Here is a 9,740-nt window from a genome sequence, read left to right as displayed (position 1 = left end):
AACATCTGTTTCATGGCAGGTGCTATAAGGTCATTAAGGAAATATATCTGAATCTTGGTGTTTATATTTTCCATGCAGTATGTCAGGTTCCACTATAATAAAGCAACAATAAATTATTGATAGTGGAAAACATAATTGCCCCATAAGCCAGTCTCTGTGTAGATATTTTAAATGTATCTATGTATCAAACTTCTGCACTACCTACCTATTTGCCTAGATACACTTCATTACAGAGGCAATGACTGCTCAGTATTTACCAAAAGGATTCTGTAGGGAGTAACAAAATTAGCCGGATAAAAATGTATGAACACTTCCAAACCATAATAGGTCAATAGTTCATCTACCTGGGTATGTGATTTTTTTAATATTATTGGGAAAAAAGGCAAGACCAGATGGTTTTGGTACAGTCATAAATCACATTTAAAAATCACTTTTCAATGTGATAGAAAAATCCTCTATAACCCACATAATAATATCCTTGAGACAAGTTAAAAATATTTATTATCTATCTAAATACTAAAAATAAAAATAAAATCTGCTTTTCCTGTGGAAGCCGCCGGGTTGAGAGAAGCATGGCCTCCTCCTCTCCCCGCCATGGCGTGTGCTCATCCACTGCTATCAGTGTACTCCAAAAAGGGGGAGTCCTCTGGCAAAAATGTCACTTTGCCTGCTGTATTCAAGGCTCCCATTCGGCCCAATATTGTTAACTTAGTTCACACCAACTTCCGCAAAAAAAAAACAGACAACCCTATGCTGTCAGTGAAGTAGCAGGTCATCAAACCAGTGCTGAGTCTTGGGGTACCGGCAGAGCTGTGGCTCGAATTCCCAGGGCTCGAGGTGGCGGTACTCACCGTTCTGGTCAGGGTGCTTTTGGAAATATGTGTCGTGGGGGCCACACGTTTGCACCAACCAAGACCTGGCGACGTTGGCACCGCAGAATGAATACAACGCAGAAGCGATACGCCATCTGCTCTGCACCGGCTGCCTCAGCCTCACCAGCGCTGGTCATGTCTAAAGGTCATCGAATAGAGGAAGTTCCTGAACTGCCTTTGGTGGTGGAAGACAAAGTTGAAGGCTACAAGAAGACCAAGGAGACTGTTTTGCTTCTGAAGAAACTTCAGGCCTGGAATGATATCAAAAAGTTCTACGCCTCTCAGCGAATGAGAGCTCGCAAAGGTAAAATGAGAAACCGTCGCTGTATCCAGCGCAGGGGACCCTGCATCATCTATAATGAGGACAATGGTATCATCAAGGACTTCAGAAACATCCCTGGAACTACTCTGCTTAATGTAAGCAGGCTGAACATTTTGAAACTTGCTCCTGGTGGTCATGTGGGACATTTCTGCATTTGGACTGAAAGTGCTTTGCAAAAGTTAGATGAGCTGTATGGCACTTGGTGTAAAGCAGCCTCCCTCAAGAGTAACTACAACCTCCCCATGCACAAGATGCTCAATACAGACCTTAGCAGAATCTTGAAAAGCCCAGAAATCCAAAGAGCACTCCGAGCACCACGCAAGAAGATTCATCGCAGAGTCCTGAAGAAGAACCCACTGAAAAACCTGAGAATCATGTTGAAGCTTAACCCATACGCAAAGACCATGCGCCGGAACACCATTCTTCGACAGGCCAAGAACCACAAAATCCGCATGGATAAGGCAGCAGCAGCACTAGAAGCCAAATCAGATCAGAAGGGGATTCAAGACAAGAAGCCTGTGGTGGGAAACAAAGAAAAGAAGGCTGCTGGCGATAAGAAGCTGAAGAAGCCTGTGGTGGGAAAAAAGGCTGCAGGGACCAAGAAACCAGCAGCTGAAAAGAAGCCCACAGAAAAGAAACCCACCTCAGAGGAAAAAAAGGCTGCGGCATAAACTTAAATTTGCTTATTCCATAAATGGCAAATCATTTTGGACAGCTGATTTTGAATAAAGACCTGAAAAAAGGGGCAATGAGAAACATGAAAAAAATAAAAATAAATAAAAATTTTATTTAAAATATCAATTATTTCTATAATGCAACTTAGATAAATCATGAACTTCTAACTACTTGTGCTTATTATACATAAATAATTTTTGATGCATTTTAAAGTTGTGAGAAGATAAGTAGTTTGTTTAATTAAACCTGAAAATTTTTATTAAAATGGTAAAACATCCTCTGAAGACTCTCAAGCTTTATGACTTAGGTGTTGGACAGAAGCTTCTTGAACTTTATTATTTTTTTATCTTGTAAAATACACATGATATTTACATATACTTAGAATTTCACCGGTCTGTAATCCACAAAAACTCAAAGTGATTGTATAGAAAAGCACTTTATATTATACAGTGATATTTAAACCTAATTTTTTAAACATTTAAACATTATATAAACATTTTTAAACATTATATAAATAGTGACATTTTTATTTCATCCATAATACAATTATGTAAATAAAGAAGCTAAAAGTAAATAGTGAGCATCATGCTTTTAAAAGCTAATCTGCTTTTGATCACAGAAGTTACTGCTTTCTAAAGCAATAGACATTCGACCTAATTGCAGGTATACCTCAGAGATATAGATTCTGTTCCCTACCAACTGCAATAAAGCAAGTATAACAAACAGGGAATCACAGATCTTTTTTTGTTTCCCCACACATATAAAAGTTATTTTATGCTCTACTGTATTCTATTAAGAGTGCAGTAGCATTATAGCTATACAAACAAATGTATATCTTAATTTTAAAATACTTTCTTGCTAAAAAATACTATCGAACTTCTTGCCTTCAACAAGTCATAATCTTTTATCAGTGGATGGCTTGAAATGCTGTGATAATTACCAAAATGTGACATAGAGATACAAAGAAAGCAAATGCTTTTGGGAAAATGGCACCAACAAGGCTTGCTTGAGGCAGGGTTGCCAAAAACCTTCAAATTGTAAAACGCACAGTATCTGTAAAGTTCAATAAAGCAAAGTGGAATAAAACAAGTTATGCCTGTAAAGTATAATATTCACAACTTTTGTTCAAGGTTCGAGCCACCAGGGGACTGTTGATAAATATTGGGTTGACCAAAACGTTTGAGATTTTCCATAATATCTCACTGAAAAACCCAAACGAACTTTTTGGCCAACCCAATATTTTAGATGAATTCACACTTGGCAAGATGTTATATAAGAAAATATACACAAGGTAAATGAAACTTCATATCAATGAAAAGAACAGCTTCATAAGGAATCTATTTTTTAATATCACTCACTGAAAAGCAAAGCATAAGAGCAATATGAACAAAAGTCATTTGTATTCTGGTAATTAATTTCAGTATTTTTAAAATTTTCTACAAGAAATCCAAGATTCTAACAATTAAGAATGTGGAAAACAATGAACATTGTCTCCACAAACATATCAGGAGATGATGGCAGGACTGTTGGCCCCGTTGTCACACTGGCCGGCTGCTTCCTGCTAGCAAAAAGAATGGCCCGCATGTAGCCATTTCTCTCACAACTAGTTTCCAAACTCAAGTCTTACGTCAGTGCATATGATTGATGAGTACAAATCACACGTGTGGAATCCTAGTTATAGAGTATCTTACGTTTACCTTTCCAGGACTTGCAATACAAGATGGCACACCAGAAGTGGGTGGGGACAGGTGAAAACCCATCTAATCTATGGACAGTTCCCATCTCTGCTTATTCAGTAGGACTCACAGACTTCTTCCTATTGTTAACCTGTACAAAAACAGTAATAACATGTTGCAGCTTAAAAATACTACAACCAACCATACTTTATAAAACACTATCACACACTTCCTAAAAGGAGGGACCCAATTTCCCAGGCAGTGCATGCATTTCTGAATAATATTTATGTTCCTTTACTTCAGAGTCCCCTCTTAACAATCCTTAACCTGTGTACCCAATTTTAAATTTATGTGACACATATATAGTATACATGCTCTTGATAGGTAGATTCTATATTACACAGTTTCTCTCTTTTCTTTTTCTCACGTACATGAATACACACACACACTTAAACCTCAGAGAAAGGAAAGAGAGAGGGAGACAGAAAGAGACATAAGGACAGACAGACAAATGTGGCTATCACTTTCCTATACAGCTTGTTCCTTCATCCTTATGTCAAAAGGTTATAGTTCTTATTTATAACTTTCTTTCTCCATTAAAATTACATGTTCCTCCTCTCCTCAGATGTCTTCACTTGGCGAGAGAAGAAAAACATTCATTCCTTAAAAATGTCTCTCAGTGGATGTTCCTGCATTATTTTCTGAAGCCTTTTACTACTTTTTATTGACTTCCCAGGTGGTGCAGTGGTAAAAAAAAAATCCACCTCCCAATGCAGGAGACACAAGAGATGCAAATTTCATCCCTGGATTGGAAAGATCCCCTGGAGTAGGAAATGGCAACCCACTGCAGCATTTTCTTTTTAATTTTTTAAATTTATTTTTAATTGGAGGATGATTGTTTTACAGTGTTGTGTTGGTTTCTGCTGTACCACAACGTGAATCAGCTGTAAGTGCACATATATCCCCTCCCTCTCTTAAGCCTCCCTTCCACCACCCCATCCCACCCCTGTAAGTCAACACAGAGCTCCAAGCTGAGCTCCTGTGTTACGCAGCTTCTTCCTGCTAGCTATCTATTTGACACACGTGTGTGTGCGCGCGCGTGCACGTTTAGTTGCTCAATCGTGTCCGACTCTTTGTGACTCCATGGACTGTAGCCCGCCAGGTTTCTCTGTCCAAGGGGATTCTCCAAGCAAGAATACTGGAGTGGGTTTCCATGCCCTCCTCCAGGGGATCTTCCCAAAAGTATATATGATACTATCTCTATTCGTCCCACCTTCTCCTGCACCCTCTGTGTCCATAAGTCTGTTTTCTATATCTGAGTTTCTATTCCATTTTTAAATAGACAGAGGAGCTTGGTGGCCTATAGTCCATGGGGCTGCAAAGACTCTGACATGACTGAGTACACATGTGCACGCATGCATACACACACACACATATACGTGCACATACTACCTTTTATTACTGTATGTGACAGTTAAAGGATGTGATGATTCCTGGGTTGCAGACATACTTCCTCTGTCTAATTATGCAACAGCAGTTTTCTTTCCCTTTGATAAACAGGACTGACTGACGGTCAACAAAATGACATCCCCCCTTAAAGTTTTCATGACTGATAGTCACTAGATTTAATAGGAAAAGCTGTCACTTTCATTTCACTGCTTGTTTTAAGACTCATGATTATGCAGGAAATAAGACTGATATTGTCACTGTGTCTCCAAGAGACTATACCACTTTCCTGAAAAGCTCAGCTACTTCGAGGTGATCAAATTTACAGTAAGATTGGGTCACATCTTCCTGGAGCAGGCCCACAACTTAATCTTTTTAGATTAAAAGTGAGTCTTGAAGATGGCAGAGAAGTGATATCAGGAAATCACCTTCCTACCCACAAATACATCAAAAGTATATCTTCATGTCAAACAACTATAGAACATGTTCTGAACACTGGCAGAAAAGTTCAGCCTTCCAAAAAAGCAAGCTAATCTCCACAAAATGAGAAATTGACGCAAAACTGTAAAGCAGTTTTCCCCTGATTAACAAATAAATTTTAAAAAGTGAGTCATACTCATGTCCAGTGACAATAAAGCATACAATAAATGCGGGGGTGGCAGGAAATGATAGCTGAACTGTAACAAGATGGGAAAGAAAACCCACTTAAAGAATAAGAAGCTATTCTACTGGTAGGAAATAAATGCTTTCTCCATGGTGGAAAAGGCTTAATAAAACTGACATGCCACAAGGCTGTTATCTATAGCCTATAATGTTATATCAGGGACTCATCATTTTTTTTAATTTATTCATTTTTTAAGTGACGGATAATTGCTTTACAGAATTTTTTTTGTTTTCTGACAAACCTCAACAGGAATCAGCCATAGGTATACATATATCCTCTCCCTTTTGAAGCTCCTTCCAATCTCCCTCCCCATTCCACCCCTCCAGGTTGATACAGAGCCCCTCTTTGAGTTTCCTGAGCCAAACAGCAAATTCCTGTTGGCTGTCTATTTTACATATGGTAATGGAAGTTTCCATGTTACTCTTTCCATACATGTCACCCTCTCCTCTCCTCTCCCCATGTCCATAAGTCTATTTTCTAAGTTTGTTTCTCCACTGCTGCCCTGCAAATAAATTCTTCGGTGCCATTTTTCTAAATTCCTGATATATGCTTGAAACTGCAATACTTTGGCCACCTCATGCGACGAGTTGACTCACTGGAAAAGACTCTGATGCTGGGAAAGGTTGGGGACGACCGAGAATGAGATGGCTGGATGGCATCACCGACTCTGTGGATGTGAGTGTGATTGTACTCCGGGAGTTGGTGATGGATAGGGAGGCCTGGCGTGATGTGATTCATGGGGTCACGGGGAGTTGGACACGACTAAGCGACTGAACTGAACTGAACTGATACGATATTTATCTCTCTCTTTATGATTTACTTCACTCTGTATAACAGACTCTATGTTCATTCACCTCATTAGAACTGACTCAAATGTGTTCCTTTTTATGGCTGAGTGCTAAGCCATGCCATGTGGAGCCACCCAAGATGGGCTGGTCATGGTGGAGAGGTCTGACATAATGTGGTCCACTGGAGAAGGGAATGGCAAACCACTTCAGTATTCTTACCTTGAAAATCCCATGAACAGCATGAAATGGCAAAATGATAGGATACTGAAAAGGAATTCCCTAGGTCAGTAGGTGCCCAGTGTAGTACTGGAGATCAGTGGAGAAATAAATCCAGAAAGAATGAAGGGATGGAGCCAAAGCAAAAACAACACCCTGTTGTGGATTTAACTGGTGATAGAAGCAAGGTCCAATGCTATAAAGACCAATATTGCATTGGAAACTGAAATGTTAGGTCCATGAATCAAGGCAAATTGGAAGTGGTCAAACAGGAGATGGCAAGAGTGACCGTCGACATTCTAGGAATCAGCGAACTAAAATGGACTTTAACGGGTGAATTTAACTCAGATAACCATGATATCCACTACTGTGGGCAGGAATCCCTTAGAAGAAATAGAGTAGCCATCATGGTCAAGAAAAGAGTCTTGAATGCAGGACTTGGATGCAATCACAAAAACAACAGAATGATCTCTGTTCGTTTCCAAGGCAAACCAATCAATATTACAGTAATTGAAACCTATGCCCCAACCAGTAATGCTGAAGAAGCTGAAGTTGAATGGTTCTATGAAGACCTACAAGACCTTTTAGGACTAACACTCAAAAAAGATGTCCTTTTCATTATAGGGGACTGGAATGCAAAAGCAGGAAGTCAAGAAACAGCTGGAGTAACAGGCAAATTTGGCCTTGGAGTACAGAATGAGGCAGAGCAAAGTCTAATGGAGTTTTGCCAAGAGAACACACTGGTCATAGCAAACACCCTCTTTCAACAACACAAGAGAAGACTCTACACATGGACATCACCAGACGGCCAACACCAAAATCAGATTGATTATATTCTTTGCCACCAAAGATGGAGAAGCTTTATACAGTTAGCAAAAACAAGACGGGAGATGACTGTGCCTCAGATCATGAACTACTTGTTGCCAAATTCAGACTTAAATTGAAGAAAGTAAGGAAAACAACTAGACCATTCAGATATGACCTAAATCAAATCGCTTATGATTATACAGTGGAAGTGAGAAATAGATTTAAGGGACTAGATCTGATAGATAGAGTGCCTGATGAACTATGGACGGGGGTTCGTGACATTGTACAGGAGACAGGGATCAAGACCATCCCCATGGAAAAGAAATGCAAAAAAGCAAAATGTTTGTCTGAGGAGGCCTTCCAAATAGCTGTGAAAAGAAGAAAACTGAAAAGCAAAGGAGAAAAGGAAAGATATGCCCATTTGAATGCAGAGTTCCAAAGAATAGGAAGGAGAGATAAGAAAGCCTTCCTCAGTGATCAATGCAAAGAAATACAGGAAAAAAACAGAATAGGAAAGACTAGAGAGCTCTTCAAGAAAATAAGAGATACCAAGGGAATATTTCATGCCAAGATGGGCTCAATAAAGGACAGAAATGGTTTGGACCTAACAGAAGCAGAAGATATTAAGAAGAGGTGGCAAGAATACACAGAAGATCTGTACAAAAAAGATCTTCTCCGCCAAGATAATCACGATGGTCTGATCACTCACCTAGAGCCAGACATCTTGGAATGTGAAGTCAAGTGGCCTTTAGAAAGCATCACTATGAACAAAGCTAGTGGAAGTAATGGAATTCCAGTAGAGCTATTTAAAATCCTGAAAGATGATGCTGTGAAAGTGCTACACTCAATATGCCAGCAAATTTGGAAAACTCAGCAATGGCAACAGGACTGGAAAGGGTCAGTTTTCATTCCAATCCCAAAGAAAGGCAATGCCAAAGAAGGCTCAAAGTACCCCACAATTACACTCATCTCACACACTAGTAAAGTTATGCTCAAAATTCTCCAAGGCAGGCTTCAGCAATACATGAACCGTGAACTTCCAGATGTTCAAGCTGGTTTTAGAAAAGGCAGAGGAATCAGAGATCAAATTGCCAACATCCGCTGGATCATGGAAAAAGCAAGAGAGTTCCAGGAAAACATTCTATTTCTGCTTTATTGACTATACCAAAGCCTTTGACTGTGTGGATCACAATAAATGTGGAAAATTCTGAAAGAAATGGGGATACCAGACCATCTGACCTGCCTCTTGAGAAACCTGTATGCAGGTCAGGAAGCAACAGTCAGAACTGTACATGGAACAACAGACTGGTTCCAAATAGGAAAAGGAGTACGCAAGGGCTATATATTGTCACCCTGATTATTTAACTTTATGCAGAGTACATCATGAGGAATGCTGGGCTGGAAGAAGCACAAGCTGGAATCAAGATTGCTGGGAGAAATATCAATAACCTCAGATATGCAGATGACACCACCTTTATGGCAGAAAGTGAAGAGTAACTAAAGAGCCTCTTGATAAAATTGAAAGAGGATAGTGACAAGGTTAGCTTGAAGCTCAACATTCAGAAGACTAAGATCATGGCATCTGGTCCTATCACTTCATGGCAAATAGATGGGGAAACAGTGGAAACAGTGTCAGACTTTATTTTTTGGGTTCCAAAATCACTGCTGATGCTGATTGCAGCCATGAAATTAAAAGACGCTTACTCCTTGGAAGGAAAGTTATGATCATTATATATATACTATCTGGTATATATAGTATAGATAGTATATTAGATATACTAGATAGTATATTAGATAGTATATTAGATAGTATATTAGAAAGCAGAGACATTACTTTGCCAACAAAGGTCCATCTAGTCAAGGCTATGGTTTTTCCCGTGGTCATGTATGGATGTGAGAGTTGGACTGTGAAGAAAGCTGATTGCCGAAGAATTGATGCTTTTGAACTTTGGTGCTGGAGAAGATTCTTGAGAGTCCCTTGGACTGCAAGGAGATACAACCAGTTCATTCTAAAGGAGATCGGACCTGGGTGTTCATTGGAAGGACTGATGCTAAAGCTCAAACTCCAATACTTTGGTCACCTCATGCAAAGAGTTGACTCACTGGAAAAGACTCTGATGCTGGGAGGGTTTGGGGGCAGGAGGAGAAGGAGACAACAGAGAATGAGATGGCTGGATGGCATCACCGACTCGATGGACATGAGTTTGAGTGTACTCCGGGAGTTGGTGATGGACAGGGAGGCCTGGCATGCTGTGATTCATGGGGTCGCAGAGA

General features: G+C 39.8%; 1 pseudogene; it reads left to right on the top strand.

The window, feature by feature from the left end:
• Positions 1-594: 594 nt before the first annotated feature.
• On the top strand, positions 595-1,865 carry LOC129561819 (large ribosomal subunit protein uL4 pseudogene; annotated as a pseudogene).
• Positions 1,866-9,740: the final 7,875 nt, after the last annotated feature.

Source organism: Moschus berezovskii, chromosome 5 (assembly GCF_049115385.1).
Source record: "Moschus berezovskii isolate FMDL1 chromosome 5, NW_MosBer_1.0, whole genome shotgun sequence".
NCBI lineage: Eukaryota > Metazoa > Chordata > Mammalia > Artiodactyla > Moschidae > Moschus > Moschus berezovskii.
The sequence above is the reverse complement of the archived record's forward strand: the minus strand, read 5'-3'. Positions and strand labels throughout refer to the sequence as shown.